The sequence below is a fragment of the Glossina fuscipes genome, unplaced genomic scaffold, assembly GCF_014805625.2.
Source record: "Glossina fuscipes isolate IAEA_lab_2018 unplaced genomic scaffold, Yale_Gfus_2 3, whole genome shotgun sequence".
In the NCBI taxonomy this organism is placed as follows: Eukaryota; Metazoa; Arthropoda; class Insecta; order Diptera; family Glossinidae; genus Glossina; species Glossina fuscipes.
Genome location: NW_023998417.1, coordinates 11,020,113 through 11,025,230, shown reverse-complemented (window position 1 = coordinate 11,025,230; position 5,118 = coordinate 11,020,113). Strand labels below are relative to the sequence as shown.

The following is a 5,118-nucleotide window of genomic DNA, read 5'->3' as shown; positions in this document are numbered from 1 at the left end:
ACTGTTAAACAACTAAATATTAAAGTATTCACAGAAAATCTCGGTTCATTCACATACAATAACGTGTGCATACAAAAAAAAGAAAAACAAAAAGCAAAAAAAAAAAGAGCTCAACACAACAATTCTTCTCGCAAACAGCGGTAAAAAGAGCTAATAAGACTCTTGATAAGCATTAAAAGTGTTCATAGTGTTGTTGTTTGTATATTTCATTGAATACAGAAATGCGAAACCAGTTCAACCACTTCATAGCATTGAATAAAAACGAAACAGACTATTTTCTTCACTTTCATACGCGTTCTCTTTCTCTTGTATGCGTTCGTTAAAGCAAACACCATTTTTATATGTAGACCAACAGCCTACATAGGGTTACTAATGACTCGCGTTATCTCTTTCTCTCGTGATTATAGATTTTTCATCAATGCTTTTCGTGGTGAATTTGTAATTTCTCCTATGAATTAAATATGAAACGCCCATTTACATTGTAGATGCTATGGTGAGTTTGTCTGCCAATGTTTGAATAGCAATACTCTCTCAAGCTTTTTGATTATTTTTTAAATAGATTTCTACATAAGTTTTTTTTTTTTTTTTGAATTGCTTCATTCTCTTTTCATATACATGCCTATGTATAGATATTTATATATGTTCGTTGGGTTTATTTTTATTATTTTAATTGTATTTCTTTGCTTTTCTGTTTTTTGGTGTCATTTACCATATCGTTTCATCTCTTTTTAACTGCATTATAATTGTTGCTCCGTCAGTCTGCCTTATTGCCTGTCCGTCTGTATATTGCTAGCTATTTACGTTCTCTCTATTAGTCTGCTCTGCTGCTGCTGCTGCTGCCATTGCGGTTTAATATGGTTTTTGTATATTTTCCTCTTTGCAATAACAAAAAAAAAAAAAAAAGAAGCAAACAGAGTGTATGTATAAGTTTGTGCGTATATATGTTATTTGATATTTTCTGCTCGTACAATTTTGTCACCTTTTTAGTTATGGTTCCGTGTCGTGTATAGGAGTGTTGTTGTTGTTCTCTTTCTTATTATTATTATTATTATTGTTTTTTTTTTTTTTCGCTCATTTTTATTTCAACCATTGTGGCAAAAAAGCATTTTGGTGTTTAATTTTATTATTGCTGTTTTGTTAGTGTTATGTGTACCGCAAAGAAAAAAGAAGGCAAATATAAAGAACCGTTTTCTTAATCGTGTTCTTCCTCGCTATTAATCTTTTGTCTTTTTCTCGCATTTTTATTTCAATATTTTGTTTCCTTTTTTTTTTTTTTATTATTATTATTTTTATTTTGTTGTTGTTGTTGTTGTTTTTTTTAAACAAAATTGTCATTGTTATTGGTATGCTTTCCAGTGTAATTCAGTTTTGCTGTATATTTGTTGTTGTTTAGTCTTTCCGTTAAAGCTTTTTGGGTTGCATTTCTTTTTTGCAAAAAATTAAACAACGACTAATACAACGACTTATGCTTTTATTTATTGAGTCTCCCTCATTTGGGGCCAAAACGTCTACTAATAAGAGTGTTTTTACTTATAATCACCACACATTTATGTAAGATAAAATGGTAAAGACAAATAGAAGGAGGGAGAAAATGAAAGAAAGAGAAAGATAGAAAGAGAGGGGTAGAGAGAGAGACAGAGAGAGAGAGGGAGACAGGGAGAGAGAGGGAAAAAGGGTAAGTTGTGTGTGCTTAATATAGAAGAATATTCAAGCATTCAAACTTTGTTTTTTTGTTTGCTTTACTACTAATATAAGTTGTATAAGTTGTAATTGCTTACAAACAGTATAGAGAAAAGTTAGTTAGAGAAAGAGAGAATTAATACCGAGAGCAACTAATTAAGTGATTAAACAATTGCAATTAATTTCAATGGTTACGGATTTTGTATTAATTTTGCAGCATATATATACGTGACAAAAAGTAAAAGAAAATGAAGAAAATAAAAGTTAAGCAAAGAAAATAATCATTAATTGTAATGTAAGTCAAGTCAAGTTTTTGTATTATATTTGCAGAAAAATCGTGTAAATAATGTAAGCATTACTCGTGATACTTAATCACTTTTCGGGAATGCTAAGATTAAATTAAAATGGAGACTTTTTAATTATGTCCATAAAGCGTTAGGATCGTCAAAGTGGATTTCTCCACATGTTTGCTCTCTAAGTATCTAAACAAATGCATATGTTTACAAAAATTGACCGAAACAATGCGTATAAAATAATAATAAAAATGATAAATAATCACACTATTGTTATCTCTTTGAAAAAATTAAATAAAAAAAAAAAAACAAAAAACAAAATAATAATAAAAAGAAATCAATACAAAATAAAGCATCATATTTTTGTTATCCCTTTCGTATATCATACGATGTATATTAAATCAAAATATTTTTGTTTTCTTTTTTTTTTTTTCTTTCATGAACATATAGCCACTCACACACCACGTTTCGGTGAATAGATTTTATGCGCATCGCTGTTGAGCTTATCACAACTTCAGCATCTCTTTATTACTCTGCATGAGGATGCTGATGGTTTAACAAAAATAAAAAAAAAAAAACAACAACGACAATAGATGGCCAAAAAAGCCGGTAAGAAAACGGAAATTAGGTTTTTTGTGGTGAATTGCAAAGAGGAATTTTTGCGATGTGAAGGCAACAACTCCCCCCAAAAAAAAAACACTGAGGCGGAAAGTCAAGAGATTTTAATTTTTGGTTTGATGATAATAAAACTGATTATGCGATCATACAGAAAGCAATGTATTTTAGAATATTTATAATGAAATTTTTATGGCTTAAATGGTTTTGAGACAAACAATTATTTTTTTTTTTTTTTGAAAGATGTACATCGTCTACCAATGACAAAACGATGCAATAACTTAGAAAGGACATCTGTGAGACATTTTGTTAGTAATTTGAGGAAAATTTGTAATGTATTCAAAAATTCGAGTTAGAATAGCAGCGGTGACGTAATTTTAACAAATTTATATATAAAGTATTTTTTAGCAGAACTTAGCAACATGATGGGGATCCAACAAAAAGTTCTGCCCATTTTCAAAACGCGACAAAATCCTAGTTTCCGAATACGCTCCGAAATGGTTTGTTGAGCTGAATCAAGCCTTCTCGTAATCTCCGATGTTCTCATAAACGAATTTTGCTGTAACAAGCTCTTGACAGTGTTATCGTCAATCAAAGATGGTCGCTCAGAGCATGGCTTATAATAACGATCGCAATCATCTATTCTTCAAACCATCTTCTGTCTGTTGCGTCAGGAACTATATCTTCACCAAACACTTTCAATAAATTGCTAAGGACTTCTGTAGCCTTTCTTCTTTGTCAGAATTCGTAAAAAATGCAGCGGCTTTAATGAACTTTTTCAGTAATCATGGGTACACGATCGCGTCTCATTTAATGCTGACGTGAATCATCTATGCATATATTCAATTAGAAAAAAAAAGCGAGCTAAATATGGGCCAAATGGATGTGCGCGTACTTGTTGAAAGTTGTTGTAATCGAAACGGATGCAACTTCCTTTAGAAAGTATTTCTTCCTTTTCCCTTCCGAGAGTCTATCTTCTTTAGTATTATACACAGCATTGCCAACGCAGTTTCTAGATTAAAGAAAACACTGATGGGAATCTTGTTTGAATACAGTCTCGAGCTGTTCGTGAAGAGCATTGATTCTTAAGGATCCATTTTGCTCCGAAATGTCGAAAATACTTGCAATAAATCATTTTTTTACATCTCACTCATTTTTTAGAATACACTTATGAGGACCATGATGCCACTCATCACAGACGTGAAAACTGGGTTTGCGTGACTCGTAAGACACTTCCACAATATCGGCGATCATTTTAAAAACGGTTTTTCGATTGAATGCTAAAATTTCTTTAATGTCTTTAAGTCGTGGATATCCTAGGAAGCTCAAACCAAGCATCATTTTCGATTCTTAATCGTGATTTTTGAAAAGTCTTAGTAGTAGTATATCTTTTCGAGCACTAAGCAACAAAGTATACGTTTGGAAATATGCTGACTGCAAAAGGATTTTAAAAAAGAATGATTTGAGACAAAGGACTTTGCATCTTGGCCTTGAGTTATGTCTAAACATATATATACATAGATACTTTTCTTAAAATCCTGGGAAAAATTTGGAAAATTAAAAAAATATATATAAAAAAAGAAACATTAGAATTCGTCGTCATCAATGGCGTTGTACAGAAAGATAGCAATAAAAGAATGATGACAAAATTTACATATGCAAGTCAATGTGAAAATAATTGTAGCAATTAAAGAAAAAAATTTTATTTGTTAGTGAACATGAAACAAATTAATATTTCGCTCACTAATAAGATTACACAAAAAGAAAATAAAGCAAATAAAAATTAAATGAAACAAATTTATTCGTTCAGCAATTATTGGGCTAATCTAATGCAAAATTTGAATCCAAACAGTTCCGGTGAGACTTTTAGATGTCTTTGGCTGCAACATTAACTTCTATTAGCATAATTGGAAAAAATCACCTTTAATGCTCACTTGTGTTTATGGATGTGCACTGTATAGTAGACGTGATTCTGTAAGCTAAGGATAGCTTAGGGTTTCCTTTAATAATAACGTAGTTCGACAAGTTCGACTTTGACGCGGTACGATAGTCTATCTCAGCATATGCTAAGCGATTTGCTGCGACGAATTTCGAGAGTTTAATCAAAGGAAAAGAAATACTCTGTGATGGCTACTTTGGATGTCGCCAAACAAAAAAGTAATATTTTTTTTTTAAAGGATAGTTCTCATCCTTGAAAAGAAACTTGGCTCTGCTGTTTACTCAGTAGAAAGCTTTTGGGAAAGAAATGCACTTCATTTTAAGATCAATTTTTATACATACGTTCGTTGGTGGAGGGCAGGAGACAAACTTATACTCATAACTCCATCACCTAATTGGTGAAGCCATATGCCAAGTATTAGATTATCTGCTGCTGTTGTTTTTGTAAATAATGTTTTCTCTTACGGTTTGTTGCGTTTCCAAATTTTTAAGATCGTTCAAGAAATTGAATTAAATATATAACGCACCTAACAAATTTCAATTATCTGCCTAAGGTCTCGCTTCTCTAACGAATTCAATAAATGACGGACGG

General features: G+C 31.4%; 1 long non-coding RNA gene across 1 annotated transcript in view; it reads right to left on the bottom strand.

Annotated features, from left to right (window-relative positions):
- LOC119634588 overlaps nt 1-5,118 on the bottom strand; it is a 168,566-nt gene that overhangs the window by 64,113 nt on the left and 99,335 nt on the right. The gene's annotated exons all lie outside the window — the stretch shown is intronic.